The sequence below is a fragment of the Leptodactylus fuscus genome, chromosome 6 (assembly GCF_031893055.1).
Source record: "Leptodactylus fuscus isolate aLepFus1 chromosome 6, aLepFus1.hap2, whole genome shotgun sequence".
NCBI classification, from domain to species: Eukaryota; Metazoa; Chordata; class Amphibia; order Anura; family Leptodactylidae; genus Leptodactylus; species Leptodactylus fuscus.
Genome location: NC_134270.1, coordinates 30,446,856 through 30,469,404, shown reverse-complemented (window position 1 = coordinate 30,469,404; position 22,549 = coordinate 30,446,856). Strand labels below are relative to the sequence as shown.

The 22,549-nt window shown below is 41.6% G+C and overlaps 1 protein-coding gene across 2 annotated transcripts in view; it reads right to left on the bottom strand.

Moving 5' to 3' along the window:
* Positions 1-22,549, bottom strand: part of AGRN (agrin) — a 428,413-nt gene that overhangs the window by 359,643 nt on the left and 46,221 nt on the right. The window lies entirely within an intron of this gene.

Here is a 22,549-nt window from a genome sequence, read left to right as displayed (position 1 = left end):
AATGGATGAGAGACTGTAATTGTTGATCCTTAATTAAAAGCAGAAGTTCCAGCTGTGTCATCAATAAACCGGATCTGCAGGTCCTGAGAAAGAACAGATAACACAACATGTTAGGAACTGTACAAGAAGAGAACAGCTGGGAAGCCACAGGTTGCAGAAAGCAGCCTTAGAGAATGTACATCCTCACTGTCCTAACTGACTTTGCACCGGTTAGCAAGCCATAAGATATGTGCTGGATTTGTACCAAGTCCAAATACATTGACTTCTACAGAGAAACAAACAATAACCTTCCTGTACACCAAGGAGCTACAGAATGTGTGGGAGGAGGCTAGGTGTTAGGATCAAAGGATGTGCACAGCTCTGGTATGTGATGCCAAACAGCGACCGCAACATGTCTGAATTTACTGTAACTTCAATTACCCAAGCCCTAGTGAAGCAGAAAGCCCTCATGGCATAAGAAGGAGAAATGGTCTTATCGATGAAGTAAATTCATTACCACGAAGTGGTCTCATCTGATACAACAACTGGGACATGCCACTAGCAACAACATGAGACAAATAAAGCCCAGGCTGTATGTTCAGGTCGGAAGGGTTCTCTAATCTACAAAGATACTTTAATAAATTAGGGGATTCTGAATTAATTGTTTCATAGTTACATAGTAGATGAGGTTGGATGAAGACATCAGTCCATCAAGTCCAACCTTACCGTTGACCTCCAATAAATAACCAAGACAGAGGATTTCTTTGCAGATCCTAAAACATCCGTGCATTATATGGACAAACTCAGAGCAGAGTGGTGGCGCTGCAGAGTAAATTAAAGCTGGCAGATGGATTCCCAAGGGCTGCGCCATCACGGATCAGGATTAACTGAACCTTTTACCTCGATATGAACATTCCCCTTTTTACATGCCCTGGTCACTATTTATATAGCACATCATGCCACTGAATTTTAGTTTCATTTACTCACATATCAGTGATCCTGATAGTGTACATTTACTGACACAGCCTTTAGCCAATGGCCGTACGAGACCAGATGGCATGGATGTAACATAAATGAAATGTTTGATAAGAACAAGTTCACATTGATTAATTAAACTGACTTGCAGTTTTGGTTATTTTGCAATGAATCCCCAGACCTAGGTTTTCCCCATAAGATTACACTAGGTATATTGGATTTTCTTATTAAGTTAATGGAAAAACAGGAACTTTGTATGGTATTGTGGGTCAGTAAACTTCCAATGTGCAGCCCATATGTTTATTCCATGAGGGATCCTATTCTCCACTACAAGCTCTGCTTCTAGGAGGAAGTGCAATGGAGCACATCATGATGTTCTTCTTATGGACACTGGTGGAATCTGTGAGAACAAATATAAGTATGTGAACAGCAGCCTATTGGTACCAAGCTATGGTTCTGTACAGCACAAGTGTGCTTGATCCCTAACTCATCACATATTTGGCTTTTCAAGAGATCAGCGAGGTCCTGGTGGCCGTACTTCTGATACTCCGGCATTTATTCTTTATTTATTGATGGGCCATAAAAATCTCACATGGAAAGTGTCCAAAAAGACTTTAAAGAGGATCTTTCATGTCCTCAGGCACATGCGATTTAAATACCGCTAGAAAGCCAACAGTATGCTGAATTCAGCACACTGTCGGCTTTCCCGTTATGTACCCCGGGGCTGGAGATATTGGTGCTGTTAGTTTCGACACCGATCTCTGCCCACCGTCAGAAAGCCGTTCCTGACAGTCTAGCTAGGCGGTAAGGAACGCCTCTCCTGACAGTACTTGTCCATAGATTTGTACTGGGTGTGTTGTTCACAGCTTAGTGTCATCGCTGGATGGTAAGAAAGACCTCCTCTGACAGTACAGAGTTATGGACGAGTACTGTCGGGTGGGGTGTTCCTCACAGCCCAGCTAGACTGTTGGGAATGCCCTTCTGAATTCAGCACACTGTCGGTTTTCTAGCAGTATATGAAACCGCATGTGCAGGAGGACCTGAAAGGTCCTCTTTTAAAGAGGACTTTTCATATCCTCAGGCACTTGCGGGTTTATATACCGCTAGAAATCTGGCAGTGCGCTGAATTCAGTGCACTATTGGCTTTCCCGTTATGTGCCCCTGGTGAAGAGCTATCGGTGCCGTTACCATAACTCTTCAGTGTCAGAAGGGTGTTTCTGACAGTCTGTGAAGAATGCCCCTCCTGAAAGTAGCGTTCATAGCGCTGTACTGTTGGGGGAAGGCAGTACTGACCTGACAGTACTCATCCTTAGACCACTCATCGTCCTTAGACCACTCATTGTCATCGCTCATTGGTAAGGAACACCCCGTTCCTTACCAACCAGCAATGACAATGAGTGGTCTAAGGACGATGAGTGGTCTAAGAATGAGTACTGTGAGGTGGAGGGGCTTTCCTCACCGCTCAGTGTCATTGCTGGATTCCGGATAATCCTATCCACACATTAGCAGAAATGATGTGATTGAAAAACGCTTGCGGTTTTGCAAATTACAGCATGTCAATTATACCTACAGAAAACTCTGTGGACTTTCTGTAAATAGCTATGCGGTAAAAATCATGATGCTTTTATGGATTATTCTCATTCTCATACTCTATACTCACTTATATAGCTAAGCATCCAAGCAGTCAGCACTAGCCCTGAGATGTGAGCCCGAGGACTGATTTTTCAGAGAGTACATTCGGAAGTTATTTAAGATTTAGTGTTCATTGCAAATATTAGTAAATGTTAATCTGAAAGGATTCCTGCACCAACAAGACCTCATTCCCTTGGAGTTACATATTCCATTTATATGTCTTTATGTAACTTTGATCTGCTGATAGAACTTCAATGTACTCAACACGAAGCTCAAGTGATTAATGAAACTGCAATTCGATGGGGAAAATTGAAAGTAAAATCGATAACAATTAAAGTAGATTGCTTTACATGTCTTCGGCTACATGTGGCTGAAATGTAATTTGCAGAATGACTTCTATACTTTCAATTTATTACTCTGGATGAAGATTGAGGAACCCTGGGAAATAGATGCAAATGTTGCATAGCGTTGCTACATCTTCACCAGTCCATACAACCACATAGTCACAATGCTACAATCTTCAATGATGTAACTTGTTACCGCTGAAGTCACTAAATATCATGGGTTAACCCATTGACTGCCCTGATCACAATGGCTTGACATTACAGTCCCAGGCACTAGAGAGACCATGTCAGCAATAGAGTTAAACTTTAAACCTGTGCCTTTTGACTTTATTTTTAACATAGTAAATTATAGGCATCGACAGCATGTTGTCACATGGTATAATTATGGGGGTGGGACCACAATGTGCCCTCGAGACTCAACTTCAAAATTCTCAAGAAAGCTGTTTTTTACAATGATGTGGTAGCTTTAAAGGGAGTGTACCACCACCAAAGCCACTTTTACACCACTAATCTGCTGCCATAGGGACAGCTACTTACATACTGCACATACTTTTCTTAGTCGAAGTACAATCTCCCTGCTGAGAAATGTAACTTTTATTCCATACGCTGTTTGGTGCATTGGGAGCAGGGATACATATGCCGGAGCACCATACTCTATAGCAGTTGCTGCAAATTGCTTTCATAGGACATGTCAGTTTTCCTGTCTTGGTGATTAGAGATGAGCGAACACTGTTCGGATCAGCCGATCCGAACAGCATGCTCCCATAGAAATGAATGGAAGCACCTGGCACGCAGACTTTGCTGGCGGCCGGCCGCTTAACCCCCCGCGTGCCGGCCGCTTCCATTCATTTCTATGGGAGCGTGCTGTGAGCGTGCTGTTCGGAACGGCTGTTCCGAATAGTGTTCGCTCATCTCTATTGGTCATGGCTCTGGGTGTAGACCACAAGAGAGGTACTTCAGCAGGAGTGACCACGTCTCCATTGCACTGAATGCTGCATGACTAGAACACAGTTTTAGGCTAAGGCTCTATGAAGTGGGCTACAGCAAAAGATTGAAGTGGGAAAAACAGATAAATAAGGGCATTCTCAATGAACCCAAGAACCGGGTCCACAAGTGCCTCGTGAAAACAGAATTGCTGAACATATCTGGTCATCATTCCATTGACTTCTTTGTGATAGATAGAGATAGCTATTTCAGAAGTATTTTCTGTGTATGTACACCACTGCTCTAATCCAATGGGTAACGTCACTAGTGAGCAGCAGCTGAACACACAGGAATCAGACAATTAATCCCTATCAACAGGATAAGTCATTAGTGGTAAAACTCATTGAATTACTTTTGTGCTGATTTTGCAAAAAATTGATGCTAAAAGTTCAGTACGACTAAAATGTCTGAATAGACACTTACTGGTTTTTGCTGCTTTTATAAACAGGGAAGCGTGACTAAATATCTCTCCTAACTGCTTATAGGTAATGAAATGCTAATATCAGAAAAGCACATTTGTAAAATAGAAATATTTTCATTTACATCACAAACCATCAAACCTGTCAAAATCAGAAGAGTTAAACTTTACTTTTAGTGGAGGCAAAATATGGATTCAAGGCTTTTCTAACAAAAAGAAAAAACAATGTGCACATTGCCTGAGCAGAGAAACATACAACATGGCATGGTGGACGACCTGGTATCCTCAAGGGTTTGATCACTTTAAGAGTTGTGTTTTGGGGAGAGATGCACAAAATAAGCAAATGACTTGACTTTGATGTCACTGAGCACCTGCTGAGCCTGCTAAGATCTACCTGTAGGAGAGGCTATGATAACTAAGCACTGCCTTGTGTGCCCAGCAAACCCTCGCTAGCTCCATTCCTTATGATGGAGGCCCCTATGCCTTTGATCTCAGCTGTCCATACTTTGAATGACTATGAACAATCTTTGGCAGGAGTTACAAAACATGTTTTACACTCGATTCTCAGCACTAACCACACAGACTAAATCCATACTGCCATTAAAAACATCTAAGGCTGTGGTCACACTAGATTTCGGTGACCGTTTGGGGACTCCGTCCCCCATTCCACTTAGAATATGCAAGCAGGACTTTTCTCTCTGCCGATTTAAGGGGGAAACCAGGAGGAACCATTATAGTCTATGGGGTCCGCTTTTTAAGCAAACAGGTTTCCATTTTATCTCGAAGAATGGATACCCGAATGGTAGTGTGAACCTAGAATAAGGATTGGTATTGAGTATAAATATGGAAGTGAGGTGTTTATTACATGAAGTCTCGATTGTGAACCTCACTGAAATGTGGAGGTCAAAAAAACAAGGCTTTTGTTTGAGACGTAAACAGACGTTTGGTTGAAGTAAGTATTTATTACAGATTTGTGACGTGATACAAGATTGTTATTTCTATACATTTAGGATAGCTACACACAGTCTTTTATGTCTGAAATATATAGTCTGTATATCGGCCGTATTTCCCCAACTGCACAGCATCATAGTTATCTACTAAACTTTGAATCACTGCCACTAGCATTGGACTACTTTCCCACCTTGACTACAGTACATGACAGTGAGCCAGTAACTCACAACATCATAGTTAACATAGTGTGCAAATACTGCTGATGTGTGGACTATATTTTCCGGACCATAAATACCTGTGTACGGCTGGACCAAAACAGGGCTGATTTCGTTTACCTGCAAACTGATGCAGTTTTCAGTGGTTTTGTGGGTACATCTGCGGTTTACTTGCAATTCATTTCTATGAAAATCGTGTTGGTTACCTCCATAGGAATAACATAGGAGCATGTCAATTGCACCCGTGAAAGCGCTGGTGTTTTCCATATAGGTATGATAGGGGCAGATAGTCCACAGAGGAAAACTCTGCAAAATCTCAATGCAAAACACTGCAGTAAGAAAAAAACGCATTGTGTTTCCGCTGCCTTTTTTTTTTTTTTTTTTGCTTCGCTTTACTACGTGGGTCCTTAGTTTTCAAGAGAATACAGTGTTGTTTAGAGTCACTTAATGGAAAATCCCATAATGCATACTACTTTATAATATGTAATCCAGATACCAACCTGCCAGTTCTATACACATGGTATTTGCTCTGTACTAATACTCTACGAACATGGACATTTTTTTGCAATAGATTGTGACTTTTGCAAATACTTTTATACAGAGCTCTTAACAGTACAACTAAATATCCTGCTAAGACAGTAAGTTATAATAAACACATAATAAATAAGATTTAGTGTCATCGGAGGAAGTGGAATCCTTATAAATCATGTAAAATATAAGCTGTTTGACTTGACTCTCCGCAGATGGCATTACACGTTTTGAGCTGTCTAGCAGACAAGGGCTGGAGGACAAACCGTCAATGGCAGAGGAGTTCAAAGCCATTATAGCGCAGGCAGCTTAGCTGCCAAGGACAAGGCTGCTGAGCAGAAAAAGTCAAATCACACAAACCACATATCAATGTGCATACACAAATTTTGGCTCTACTGTTAGGTTGTGACCGGCCCCCTTCAGCCTCCGGATTAGTTCTCATGTCTGAAGCAGAGATCCAGATGTTCCCCCTTGACCTTCCAGATGGAATCAATCAGAAGATACAGAAGTAAGGAAGTCTGATAAGTGCTGAGTCCCTATCACTCCTCAGTAACCCTTATACAAATACACCATAGCAGCCAGGAGATGTTCTCACACCAGACAAATCCTGTTACAGTGAAGGTCCATTTTTTATTTGCAGGCCTCTAACACTTAGACCCACATGTAACTAATATTAAAATTAAGAATGCTACAGCTAAATCCTGATCATAAATCAGAAAAAGTGGAATCATATGTACAACAGAAGATTACATAATACCACAGGGTTAGAAGTTAGACTCAGATGGATGAACTATTTATCTTCTATCCTATGTATCAATGACATCATATACATAATGGTGCTGTCAATCACTTTCCTCAGTGATCATGTGCTCTGTATTATATCATCACCGCTGAGACTTGTGACTAGTTGCAGCAGTACAGAAGTGTAACTAAGGGGGCGTTCACACTACCGTCATGTCGGGTTTTTCTGTCCGCTTGAAAAGTCGGACATCTTTACATGCGGACAGTGAAGGAAGGGCACGGAGTGCAAAAGAACGCACCCGGTTCCCATTTAAATAAATGACAGGTGTCACGGACACAGCTAGTGTCCGCTCCTAATGTCTGTGCCAGATTTTGAGCGGACACTAGGAGCGGACACTACCTGTCGGACACAGACTGTAGTGTAAACGCTCCCTTAGAGAGGACATTTCATCAGCTCCAACAAGTCAAATTCCTTAGGCCCGGTTCAAATCTGCATTATACTTACACTTACCTTCTCCTCCGCTCCCTCGCCGCTCTCTGCGCGCCTCTCTCGTTGACACATGCGGCTGAAGGAAGGAGCTGACACAGGTCAGCTCCTCGCTTCAGCCGCATATGTGTCAGCGAGAGAGACACGCAGCGGCGAAGCGAGGAGCTGACCTGTGTCAGCTCCTTCCTTCAGCCATGTGTCAGCGAGAGAGGCGCAGCGGCGAAGCGAGGAGCTGACCTGTGTCAGCTCCTTGCTTCAGCCGCACATGTGTTCAACTCAGATCTGCGTCCTCTGGACGCAGATCTGAGTTGTAATCGGGACATACCTCCCTCCAACCGGGACCGCGGGACATGTCACCCAAATCGTGAATGTCCCGCGAAAATCGGGATGGTTGGGAGGTATGCTGATGTAAAATCTAGTGCCCCACCTACTTTGTACCGAGAATAGTGCTTTATTTTAAGGAGTAAAGAGACCTTTGTCGCCCTCCAGTGCTTGATAGCAATTGCCACCTCAGCTCCCTCTATACCTACCACCCTGTCCCATGAATGTTGTATCACCGCATAATTGCCTCTGGGATGACGGTGCTGGGACATTTAAAGGGCAAGTACTTTATTTTAGTGTTTGAGGTTAAGGTCCCAAGTAGTGAGCCGCAGCTGAAACACATTGCGTTTTTTTCTGCAGTGTTATTCAGAGAAAGTCCGCAAAGTTTTCCTCTGCGGACTTCCTGCCCTTATTATACCCATGCGGAAAATGCCAGCATTTCTTCAGGTATAAACTGACATGCTGCAATTTCCAAAAGTGTCAAGTGTTTTTGAAATCACAGTTTTTCCGCTGCAATCTTTTTCTGCAACGTGTGGATAAGATAAGTCAGAATCCCATCCACTTTGCAGGTAATGTTGAACACTTCATTTTCGTAATGTGGGGCCCCACATTTATACATTTTACTGCTTTTAGCCCATTTTTAAAAAAAATCTTGGGCAATCCCTTCAAATTCTTATACTTAGCTTTTTATCTGTCTTGGCATGTACAGACCGAGTAGCTCTCACTAAACATATAGGAACTGCCAGCCTTTTTCTAAACAAATAATGTTAATGTAGATGAACATGATACACAACTATGGAATGTTCACTAGTCAATTTACTGCTACTAGTAAAAATACCTAATGTGAAGGTTACTATAGCTGGGTGGTGGCCTTACGGTAAAGATTAACCACATACACAACCATGTTTCCAATGACCATCCCATTATATTCACAAGACACACAGAAAACAACTTGGTCACTGGGCCTGCCCTTTGTATGTGTACATGAGTAAATACGAAATACAACATTTTTTTTTACAAAAGTAAGTGAAAGGTATATATGGGCAGGTACATAGGCTGTGAGTTAAACCCTAAACCCATATAACAGTCTGGTCTAGGCCAAACTGTGCTGTTATGTCCATATAAGGGCTAGTTCACCCATAGATATTTGGTCCGGATTTTGATGCGGAATCCGCCTCAAAATCCGGGAAAAAAACATGCCTCCCATTGAATTCAATGGAAGCCGGTCATTTCCTTTTTCCGTGAGAGATATTTTATGGTGGCGGAAAAAAGAAGCGACCTGCCCTATCTTGACACAGATCCCACTTCATCTGCGTCAAGACAATCGCTCCAGACATTCATTTGGGCCTAGTCTGGAGCGGAAAGCCATGACTGTCGGAAGCCGCGGCAGGCGCATTTTGGTCCAGATTCTGACATGCTTCCCACGTCAAAATCCAGACCAAATAACTATGTGTGAACTAGCCCTAACAGTCTGGTCTAGGCCACACTGTGCTGTATATGTATGAATTGTTATCACTATCTGTGTCAGCATCCCTTGGCTTTTCACTTGCATGGCATTGCTGAATAGTGAATCATTATGTCCCTCCCACACCCGATAGTGTTTTCTGAGCTCATTCCATACATTATGATTATCTTCACAGTATGCAAACATAACACAGCTTTCTTCTGTTTTCTTTAGGTTCAGCTGCAAATACTTTGTAGCCAAGACTTCTATTGCACCCAGTGATAGCATCTGCTAATTTCCCAACCAAAATTAGTGCAAAAAAAGAAAAAGAAATAATATTGCGGTGATGCTATTCCACTGTATGTCTCCAAATTCAGATGCCTTATCATAGAACTATTATCCCTTTCAGACACTGCCTTTAAGGGGAGTATCTCTGTAATATAGTAGAATACAGGGACACAATATGGCAGCACGCTGAGAGTCTACATTTTCTGCCTCATTCCTCTTATTTGTATGCATACTACTTTTCACACCTCCTAAAATTTCAGATGGTCAAAAAGGGACAATTGGAGAAACGAAATATAAATAACAGAATCTAGTGGCGTTCCAAGGGGGATTTTCCCCTTTGAGAATTATCTATAAAATCACTTTAGATACTGCAGAAATATCTACAACTGTTCTATGCATCTAACTGGAGCTGCAGTAGCAATTAAACACATGTATGAAACTGGGTTTCAGTCACATAAGTTTCTGCATCAAATCTGCCATGTGTGAACTATGACCATTGTGAAACAAATCACACTGAGGTTGAGGCCCCACATTATGGACACACAAACCTTCTGTTGCAGATTTTGCTGCAATTTTTTATCCAAACCAGGAATGGATTGGGTAGAAGAGATAAGTACAAGAGCTTCCCAGATATTTCCCATTCCTTTTGTAGCTACAGCAAATCTGCATCTAAAAAAGCAGCTTTTCCACAAAGTGTGGTCTTAGCTTGAAGGCGTTATCCAGTTTTTTAAAAATATGAGCCAAATAAAAGGACGTTCTAATATATATATATCCTGTTTAAACTCAGCACCATTTATTTGATTTATTTTCAGGTCAATGACTTTAACTGTGGCGTTTTGTTTGCAAGCAGACCATCCCTCCCTGTGAGCAGTTCAGTCAGCAAACCAAACATTACAGCAGCACTTGACCTCAAATGTGTGATTTATGACCTGTAATTTCATTGCATGAGAGAGTGAAGAAGGGATAAGATACACAGAGAGTGAGAGTAGACAGATGAATCATGGGAAATGTAGTTTGTCCACAGATTCTCAGCACATAAATAACAGTGATACAAGGAACATCAAGTAAAATAAATCCAAGCAAAGGCTTTACAAGGGAACAGGGAGTGTTAAGCACTGATGTGTATGTATTGCAATTACGCCTCTTGGTGGAAAGTTCTAGATCTTCAAATTGCAATTATGGGGAGGTTTCAGCCTAATGGCCATTACTGTGCAGAATAAGCAGCAGAAATTGAGCACTCACTACACAAAGTGAACACTGAAAAATCCAGCCGTGATTTCCATTTTGTCTTGTTTTGCGCATTTTCCAACTTTTTATTTGTAAGGAAGTCTCTGTGAGACACTGTACAAAGATGTACAACAATGTTTTTAAAACTAATACAAAAGAATAGATTTTTTTTTTTTTTTGCTACAATTTGGGTTTGCATGAGAAATGTATTGCTTTTCTCCTGTGTGAAACGTAAAATGGCCCATGATTCACAAAGTCTGTATAGGCAGGTCACATTGTGACGGTCAGAGCTTATGTGCACAGAAAATCCTGAATAGATGTTGTCAGACTGGACTCTCGGGGGGGGTTTTGTTTGGAGTATAAAAAGCAACAAAAGAAATAAAAAGAGAGACTTTCAAGCACATTAGCTACAGTGAAGAAGCCTTCCTCCCTGCCCCCTTTCCCAAGGGCTTTGAAAAGCACATTAAGATGTTCCCTACGAGGAAATGTTTTGGTGCCAATGTGAGACTGAAAAGGGACTGAGAGCCTTTGGTGGTGAAAGGCTCGCCGCACCAGGCAGGTTCATGAACAGCAGGGAGAGGGACAGGAAGAAGCAGTGTTCTGCTCCAAACTCAGGTCATCCATTCTGGTTTCCATATGCACAATAACAAAGCTGCCATTCTTTATCCACACAAGGGGAGACACTTCCATACCCAAAACACCAGGCTCCATCTATTATATCTATCTGCTGCTTCTCATTGACCAACAGCACATTATTCATGCTGGATGGAAATGTATTTTCCAGTACACTTCCTTATATATTTTTATTTACAGAAACTATTTTAGATTTAACGCCCCATGCACACGACCGTGGTTGTTATCAGTATATTGTCTAGAATTATAGATCCAGATACTATATGGACCTGATCATTTGCTTCTGACCGTCTGCAAAATGTGATTCACCCATATAAGTATATAGGATCATACTAGTCTATTTCCAAGTCTGTGACTGCAGATGACTTACAGATGAAATGCAGACATGTTTTATTTTTTATGCGGACCACTACAGTCATAACCATCTAGTTAAAGCTCTATTCACACAGAGAATTTGCACGACCATGTGAACTATGAAAATCAATTCATCTGAATGGGGCTATACACATGACCGATTTTTGACAGTCTGTAGTGGGCCGCAAAAGCGCTGCAGGAAAAACTGTGACTGCAACACTTTTTTAGGTTTCCTCTGTGGACTTTTTGATTTCATTATGCCTGTAGGGAAACCGCCGGAGTTATCTTAGGTATAATTGACATGCTGCAATTTCCAAAATTGTGATGATTTTGGAAATCGCAATGTTTCTGCTGCGTGCATTTTTCTGCAATGTGTGTATCGGCAAATGACCGTATTCCCCATAATTCTGTAACATTTTAATGTACTGTTCCGACTGGGTGTTACCATTCCCCTTGTCAAATGGCTGTGTCTCCCTACAGAGTCTGACACTGTCCATTCAATGTTGCAAGTGCAAGACTGTATAGGGAAACACAACTCTGAGAAGGGGGAATGGTTACACCCAGTTGTCAATTCATAAAATTTTAGGGCGGATGAGAGAGAAAAAGTAAAATGGAGTAATCATCATTACATAAAAGTCATTGTGATGTCATATGTGCTTATTTCACAATCCTATTAAATAATGTCTGTTTCTGTACCTTTGAAACAGTAGTGAGTACACCTGGTGTCACCCGGAAAGAAATACACAAGCGATAAAGAATATTTAAAGAAGAGTTGCCACCACTCCTGACATGTTTGTCTTTGTAAATACTTGTAACCTATGTTGGAGCATCTTTTCTTAGAAGTCTGTACTATGTCATTCCTCTGTTATTCTTCCTATGATTAGACTGACAACTTGGTATGACCATTCCCCTTGTGAACAGGGTATATACCAAAGATATCTAACATTCTCATCACTGAACAGTCAAAGCAAGCCTCTGTAGATTGACAATTGGAACAAAAAAGTAAGGTGTCCGTTTACTTACACACTTCCAGAAGGAGGAAAAAAGGAAATGCAAACGCAAAATTCTAAGAAACGACGTTCCAGAAATGTTACTTCACTGGGAATGCAAGTATTTACTAAGACATTACAGTAGAGCTCACAGCTCCTCTTTAACAAATAAGATCATACAGCGTCCTATACTATTCCATCCTACACTGGTCCTGATACTGGTTTGATAGGATAAATTCTGTGACCCAAACTGAAAAGGGGTGTAGATTATGCAAACCGTGCCAAAAACTAGAGCATTCCCTGCAGTGTGAGAGCTGGCTCAGGCTGAAAGGATCCTATTTTGACTACTTAAATATTGCAACCAAAATTATGTACAATACTCACACAGACGACTGTGTGCTAAGTCAGTGTACTATCCATGTGTGCTATCCATGTTTTTCCCGGATAGCACGCTGACCCATTAATTTCTATGGGACATGACAGTTCTTATTCCTGTCCGATTTTGTGGCTCTGCTTTCACGGCTCCTATTCATTGAATTCATCTGTGTGTCGCCCATGCACTGGCTGTACCATTCATTCACGGCCAGCAGCTAGCACTTATTATATATTGTCTTGTGGGTTAGTATAACTTTGTGCTGGTTTCATTTGACATATTACAAACCACTGTCAGCACCTTTTGTTATGTGAACTTTCAGCATTTTACTGTTATACTTTCTGATTGTTTATAGATATGTGTATTTTATTATGAGTATTGTGTGTAATTTTCTTCTTCCTATGCTTTTGTTTTTGTGACTGCTTCTACTCAAATGTAGACATAAATATGACAACCATCTCTCCATTCTAGAGTTGTTAATTTCTGTAAATTATTAAAAGTCTTTTTTACTTGGACTACAAAGTTTGGTGATATCATCTATTCAGATAATAGGGGGGTAAGTGTCACACTACTCTCCAGTCAGTCCCCCTAAAGCCTCATTGTAAATGAAGTGGCAGTGTTCTTGCGTGACCAGCACTCCATTCCCTGTTACAGGACTGCAATCTCCACCAAACCCCATAGAAGTCAGTAAAACACCAGTCACATGAGCACTTCATTAATATGGAGGACGCAGAGGTTGGGCACACAGAAATGTGACACATCCTATATATACGGAATAAGCGTCTGTAGTGGGACAACCGTATCAGGTAAAACCCCGGTGTTCTTAAGTGGAGTGAACTCTGCGGCCTGCGGAAACGGCACAGTTTTTGCGGTTTTACGCTCCCTGCAAAGTAGACGGGATTCTAACAAATGTTTTTGGAAATTGCAGCACGTCAATTATACCTATAGAAACGCCAGCTGTTTTCCTATAAGTGTAATGGAAGCAGAAAGTCCGCAAGGAAAACCTCTGCAGACTTTCAGTAAAAAGCGCTGCGGAAAAAAACAATGCATTTCCGCTGCGTTTTTTTTTGCTGTAGCCTGCAACGGGAGGTCCTGGTCTTAAACTGTGTTCTCCCATATGACTGAATATAAACCACCCAGATGAGAAACTATTTATGCAGTCTTAAGGGTCCATTCACATAGAGGAAAACGGTGAGGAATTTGGTGTGGAACTTCAGCAGTGGAAAAAAAAAGCCTTCCATTGACTTCAATGGGTTCCTTTTTCTGCTAGCAGACCTTACTGTCCACTCTTTAAACGTACCATATGTTAGTCTCAACTGCAAGCAAAATACTTGTGACCCCATTACACTTTATGCAGTAAAGTTTGCTCCCGTAAACAGAAACTCAAGAAGTCCCGTTATGTTTATTGCGGAAGTCCGATAGTCAGCCTGATACAGAAGAAATCTTTTTAATTGGTTTCATAGGACGCTTGGTCTATTTATCTGTTTACATTTTTTACACTATTTCTGTATAGTAATTAAAAAAAGCTTTTGGCATTTGAGATCGCGACATTGTATATTTCCATCCAGCAGGGCATTACAAGCGTCACCAATTACGGCATGTAGTACACTGATCATTAGTTATATGGCTGCACAGGCAGGCTGTGCTCTTACATGCCTCGTTTCACTTCCATAAAGAGATAACATTTATAGAGGAGATTTTCCAGCTTATGCTTCAATATTTTACAGGCAGTCATTGCCGCAAATGATGGTAATTTGTATATGAACGCTTCTTATATTTTTGTGAAAAACAAAATGCTGTCACTCACCATTTAGAAAGAAAAAAATATATATTTATGTTATGGGGAAAATAATAATTAAAGCATTTAAAATATGGAAATTAAGGATCAAGTGGGCAAAATGATAGTCTGCTGAAATAGTCTATTTTCTCTGTGCAGCAAATGTAACTGAGCAGAAATATGTCACTATGTAATTCATATTAGAAAGGGAAAAGCATACCGCAGAAGATGGAAGGGTAAAACTAATCACGTGGGTACAAAATATAAAGCTGCAAAGCATAAAACACAATTTAGGCCTTTAGGCTGGTTTCACCTCTAAGGGTGTATTCACACTACGTAGCGCCAGCGTGTATCACAGCCGTACACGCCGGCGCTACAGCAGGGCTGCCGAACACTTCCCATTCATTTCTATGGGAGCTGGCATGCGAGCGCTCCCCATAGAAATGAATGGAAAAAAAGCAGTCCATTCATTTCTATGGGGAGCGCTCGCATGCCGGCTCCCATAGAAATGAATGGGAAGTGTTCGGCAGCCCTGCTGTAGCGCCGGCGTGTACGACTGTGATACACGCTGGCGCTACGTAGTGTGACTGCACCCTTACTGTGTTTTAGACGGAGGCCCCAAGTTACGGAAATGCTTTTTTTGTTGCGCATTTTAGATATATAGATTTTAGGCCCTATTCACATCTGCATTCGGGGAGTCTGCTTGGGAACCCCCGGAATGGAAACCTATACACATTAAAAATTGGTTACCTGGGAAACATGTGAACCCCATAGACTATAATGGAGTCCGAGTGGTTTCCACTCAATGCCCGCACGAAACATGCGGATAGAAAAGTCCTGGGGTCCGTCTGGTTACCTTAGGTAACCACTTTTTAACGCGTATAGGTTTCCATTTGGGGAATCCCCAAGTGGACTCCCCGAATGGAAACCCAAACGCAGATGTGAACGGGGCCTAAGATGCATAGGAAGCTCTTCTACTTCTACCTGCTACTCAATCCACTATTGGCTTTGGCTCAAATAAACGCAAGAAAATCTGCAACAAAAAAAGCTGCATTTCCGCAACACGAAGCCGCAACCTCAGAATGCATTTTGATATAAAAGGAGTCCAGTTGTTTCATATTTAGTAAAAGACAAAATCCCTACAAACGTTCAAAGGAGAAATTAGGTAGGCAGAACCATGCCTCCATAAAGTGCCATGCAGACGCTAAGGCCCCACGTAACGAGCCGCACCCAAAAAGGTCTGTAGAAAAAACTGTGGCGGAAATCCATTGCGTTTTTTTTCCAAAGCTTTTCACATAAAAACCTGTTCTTATACAGAAAACATCAGCGTTTCTATAGGTATAATTCGCATTGTGTGATATGCAAACAACGCTCACATTTTTTGAAATCGCATTTTTGCTGGAAATTTTTTCTGCAATGTGGCCAAAACATTGCATTTATGCAACGTGGGGCCACGGCCTAACGTTGCTTTCCAGACCCAAGTGTATTTTTTATATCAATGACTTATCCTCAGGTTAGGTTATCAGTATCTCATTGATGGAGGACCAACACCCAGACCCTCCACAGATGTTCCGGCACCTCTGGAAACAGCTTATCTGTACAAGAACAAAATTATATCCAGCAAAAATACATCATAATTCCTATAACTCTGACATTCACCATCAGGGGACACTCACAGGGCCTCCATACATGTATATAGATGGTCAGTCAGTCAATTTGTAGGTTTGGCCATTTATTTAATGCGTTTGGCCAGATTTTGTTTCTGCAATAGATATGAGATGTACATACTGATATATATATATATATATATATATATATACACCTCTATACCTGCATAAATGTCTACAAAATCCAATGTCTCATAAATTAAAACCAATGACATCTGTAAAGATGCATGTTCACTCATTGCTTTCTCTTTTTACTACCACAATGTACCGTATTTTCCGGACTATAAGGCGCACATAAAAACCTACGATTTCCTCAGAAATCGTAAGTGCGGCTTATAGTCCGGTGCGGCTTATATATGGATGGAAGCGGCGGCAAAGACTGCGTGCCGCTTCCATACATACATAAAAGGCACCGTAAGGGTGCATTCACACTACCGAACGCCGGCGTGTATCACAGCCGTACACGCCGGCGTTACAGCAGGGCTGCCGGACACTTCCTATTCATTTCTATGGGAGCCGGCATGCGAGCGCTCCCTATAGAAATGAATGGAAAAAAGCAGTCCATTCATTTCTATGGGGAGCGCTCGCATGTCGGCTCCCATAGAAATGAATAGGAAGTGTCCGGCAGCCCTGCTGTCACGCCGGCCTGAAACAGAACGTGAAACTTACCCAGCGGTGCAGGGCGGGCATTCAGGCCTCCTCTGCCTCCGATGTTCCGTCCTTCTCCTCCGGCGCTCGCTGATAATGGCCGAGGCGCATGCGCAATATCATAATGCTTCTACTGCGCATGTGCCCTGGCCATTATCAGCTTGCGAGCGCCGAAGGAGGACGGAACATCGGAGGAAGAGGAGGCCTGAATGCCCGCCCACCCTACACCGCTCGGTAAGTTTGACATTCTGTTTCAGGCTTTTATTTTAAAACGGGGGGGGGGGGGGGGGTAGTTTAACCTAACGTTTACGGTTGGGCTCTATCAGCATGATTTTGCTGATAGAGCCCCTCCTCGCCTGCCGAGCGCTTCCAATAGAAGCGGCTGGCACACGGGGGGTTAAGCGGCCGCTGGCAAAGTCTGCCTGCCGCCGCTTTCAATAAGATATAATGCGCACCGGACTGCGGCTTATAGTCCGGTGCGCCTTATATATGAACCGAGACGGACTATAAGGCGCTCATGGGCAATGCGGCTTATAGTCCAGTGCGCCTTATAGTCCGTAAAATACGGTACTAGTTTGTTGGCTTCCTATGTACTGTACATAAGATCTCTGCTGCTCATGAGGATTGATGTGAGAAGATACTAAATCCAATGGAATATACTGGAGCTACATAAACAGCACTAAAAAAATAGCCCATGACTAGAAATACTGCTATGACCAAGCAATCTGAGCATGCACTCTGTCAAACTTATCTCAGTCTATTTCGTTCCCACAGAGCTTGGAGAAGATAATTTTTTTAACATAGTTCATGTAAATCTCTTTTTTTTCTCAGTAAGAGGATTAAAAGTCAAATCACATGAAAAGGGTAAAATTCCTCCAGACCGAGTAAGAAACAAACTTCATTATTTTCACAAGATGTTTAAAGCTGGTTTTCACCTCCTGTGGCTATTTAGATGACAGCACAATGTTACACTTCAGAATAGAAATTTCCTTAGTTTTTATTGTATTTTCTGCCTTATACAATATAAATAAGGGGCAGTAGTCATCTGCAATAAATGGTCACATACCAGAGGGGCCGCTGCTCCTTATACTATGGTGGCCATGATAAAGAAACTTTAGTTCAAGTTGGGCCCATAACTCTAATAGGTACTGTAGCTTTAGAAAATAATGGAGAGTTGGTCCTAAGTGTGGCTCCCCTAGTGGACCCAAAGGACAGAAAAACTAGTCTGAACCTCATATAATACAATGCACTTTATGCAAAAAAGTTCCTGCCACAAGGTGTCTCCCTCCTTCCTAATTTGCTGTTCAGTCCCTCTTACTAGGGCAAGTCAGTCTCTAGAAACCAACAGGCTCAAGAGAGAACATAGGAAGGGGAGGGGCAAAGGCTCTCTTCACAGCCTTGGTATGTTCACCAGAGGGTCTACTGCTCTATGCCCTGCTCAGAGAGGAGTCTGCAGTGTCTTACAGTGAGTTTAAGGAAATTTTGTGTGCTTTTATGTATTTCTGATGGAAAGTTCCTTATTGCCCTCAGACTTCTCTCCTACTTTTTATCTAGAAAGACAAGACAAGTCCATTGGTTGTGTTTGGTATTGCAAAGGCACACTGAAATAGAGTCATGATGTATTTTAAATACAGTAGCCATTTAAAAAAAGAACAACAAAAAAAAAAACCCTGGACAAATACTTTAGGCTATGGCCCAACGTACGGCCCAACGTGTGGCCCAAAGCAGAAATCCATTACATTTTTTTTCCACAGAGTTTTTCACGGTAAGTCCGGAGGGTTTTCCTCTGTGGCCTTTTTCCCCTGTTATACTCATACGAAAAACGCCAGTGTTTCCTTAGGTGTAATTGACATACTGCGATTTGTAAAATGAACCAAAAGAAATATAAGGAACTAAGCGTGGCCGCGCTAATTAGGCATATGAGACTTTGTGGATTTAACAGTCAGTTACCTTGTCTTACGGCTTTATGATACGTAATCAGGTATTAGTCACCGAATTTGTAGGGCAGCGTATTCGGCTTACAACTCTTGGGTCGAACGCTATAAATGCAACTTATTCTGAGGGAAATATCCTCAAAATGGAGGAACCGCTTGCGCGCTCCTTTCGGTGGAATGAAATGCTGATACACTGATGTAACAACGTGATTTATTTAAGATAAATAAATAAACCATCTTAAATAAATCACATTGTTGTTACATCAGCGCACCAGCATTTCATTCCACCGAAAGGAGTGCGCAACCGGTTCCTCCATTCTGAGGGTATATCCCTCAGAATAAGTTGCGATTTGTAAAATGTGAGCGTTTTTTAAATTGTAGCTTTTCTGCTACATATTTTTTCCGGATAATCCCATCCACTTTGCAGGTAATGTAACACACAGCGATTTTGCAACGGGATGTCCTGGTCTTAAACTGTGTTCTGCCATATGACTGAATATAAACCACCTAGATGAGAAACTATTTATGCAGTCTTAAGGGTCCATTCACACAGAGGAAAATGGTGAGTAATTTGGTGTGGAATTTCAGCGCTGAAAAAAAAGCCTCCTATTAAGTTCAATGGGTTCCTTTTTCTGCTAGCAGCACATTGAAGTCAATGGGAGGCTTTTTTCAGCACTGAAATTCCACACCAAATTCCTCACCATTTTCCTTCATGTGAATGCGCCCTTAAGGTGCCTATACATTTGACACTACAGATAAAAGACTAAAAATGTGTGAGTTCAACCAAACTGAACAACTATATTTAATTTAGTCTACTGAAGCCGTACACTGTCATATGGAAAAAGTTGACCACACCTGATATTTTGTAAAGACATAATTCCCTCAAACATCATTCACCCTTTGCTTGATGTCACTGTACATGTATGGTCAGTCTGACCCATGATTCCATTGTTACTTCTTTTTATGGTGGATGGACACATTAAGGGCAGTATAATGTACACAGATCAGTTGGTAAATAAGAAGTTCTGCAGCAGTTAGACCAGGAGTCCCTTGTATGACATTCTGTATGAAAACTGAATATTCCATATTGATGGAAAATGACATGTTACAGCAAAGAATGATTACATTTCAGTTCGGTTTGTGACTTTTGGGTATAATACTTAGCTGAATGTTAGTGGACTATATTATAAAGATATAATCTAATCACAAACCAAACAGATCTATACATATCAGATATCTGCGTATAGATACTATATCTGTAGATACTATGTACTTAGGGATCACTAGTCAGAAAATGTCTGGAGAATAAGAGACTGGGAGCTGAGACTACTCTGCTGTGCTTTTACTTTACTTGCAAGATAAAAGCAATAACCCTGCACAGTAACTAATGTCGCTATGTATTTTGGTGAAAAGCTGTGGAGAGAAAGCCTGGGATTTATGTTAAAAGTTTCTAAGGGAACACATAACTGGCATTCCTCACGGGCACAGCTCAGTTAATCCCTCCTGACAGAATCTGTGATCAAGAAGTAGTCGGTATGATACCAACCCCGTGAATAACATAGTTTATCGGAAGAGCCCATGCTTTGAGAGGAAGTGATTCATCCAAGCGGTAGGAGTCCGATGGCCTCAAGGTTGAAATACAGTTCCCGAAATCACAGCCTTCAGATTAAAGTTGTGACCAAATGAGCACATATTAATAATTAATATGAAAAATCAATGCAAAGTGCACAGAATATTCCATAAGAATACTTTAGTGAATTCTACAAATAATGAAAATCTCCCTCAAAAAGTAAAATTAAACAACAGTAGCAGTAAATCCTTGAGTTTTCCACATACAGTTCATCTAAATGTGAATTCTAGCTACTTAGTTATGGAAAGAATATACTTGCCTATGTCTGAAAAAAGACGGAGAGTGAGCAAAATGTTTGGGAAATGCTGGTCCCTTCATACATAAGCCATACCCTGAAAATGCCTCCAATCGATGTCTCCCGAAGAAACACACAAAACTAACATCCAATCTGTTCCCATCAAAGTGTCTTTAAGGCTAAGGCCCCACGTAGCGGGCCGCGGTAAAAAAAAGCACTGCAGGAAAAACCACAACAGAAACACATTGTGTTTCGCCCAAAACTCTTGTCATAGAAAACCCGCAGTGGATTCCTCTACAGACTTCCTGCTTCAATTATATCTATAGGGAAACCACCGGCATTTCCCTATAGATGCGACGAATGCGACAGTTTTTGGAAATCGCAGAATTTCTACTGTATGTATTTTTATGCAATGTGTGGATTGGATTCTCCACTTCATAGGAACTATAAAACAACGCCTGTCAAGAGCCAACAGTGATAAACCGATTAACTATTCTACTTATCTAGGGCTCCTCTTTTTCCAGGGGAGTTAGCATGAATGGAGGGGTAAACTGGAATATATTGCTGCATAAGTCTGAGCTCACAACTCCATCACATGATGGACAGCAATTGATTCCAATGGACCACCACTGACAACAATGAGTTTGGGAAAGTCTGGCATGATGTTCAGGGTTCTTCCCATAGAGGGCAGCATAACAGAGGCACTGTCTCCCTGTTTACATCTTGGGAGACAGATTTGCATATTCTTCCCATGTTCCCTTGCAGTGGAGCAACTATGGCTGTATAAGTCTCCACACACCTGAAAAGGTGGTCTATCCTTAAGGAGTGACATTATCCCCATAATAAAATGAGTTTGGCTAGTTTCCTGTTGCTATTATAGGTTTTTATCTATGGCTTTTTAAGGCCGGGGCCCCATGGGCCGGAAACGCACGATTTGCCCACGGCGGAGACGCCATGGGAAAAATCGTGGCGTTTTACAGTACTTGCAAAGTGGATGGGATTCATGCAAAGAAAAAAAACGCAGCGCAGACATGCTGCGATTTCCAAAAACGCTGCAGTTTTGAAAATCACAGATTTTCAACGCCGGCGGCTTTCCCGTAGATATAATGGTAAGAGAAAGTCCACGGAGGAAAACTGAGTGAACATTCTCTTCAAAGCGCTGCGGAAAGAACTGCAATGCGTTCAAGCTGCGGTTCTTCCCGCAGCACTTTAGCGCTGCGTTTATGGCCCGTGGGGCCTTAGTCTAAAGGTCTTTGCAGTGGACGCTCCTAAAGTGAACTTTACCTCTACATTCTGAGCTGGATGCATGTGGATAGAAAAGGCACACTCAGATGTCCTATTTTGAGTTCTGCTGCAAGGATACCTTTCCTAAAACTGAAGCTATCAAACAACTAAGGATGTTAAAATATAAGCTTGGCCACACGATATCATTATTTTGATGTAATCCATATGCACGCAGATAATAATAGATGATTGTGATCATAAAATATCTGACACTTCACTATCTTTGAAGACAAGTACACCATACACATTGGAAGTTAAATGTCTTGATCCTGTAGAGCCAAACCTAAACCTTGACATCCTGAATTAAAACCAAACCATAGAGACACGGAAGAAAGTTGAGGCCCCGGGGCTAGGAGGAATTCAGTGCTGCGGCCAACAAGTGTCTCATTATTTGTTCTCTGTCAAAAAAAAAAAAGAAACACTCCACCTCTTATGCCTCCCAGGTACAGAAACACTACACCTGAAGCAGAATAACACTACTTACTTATTGT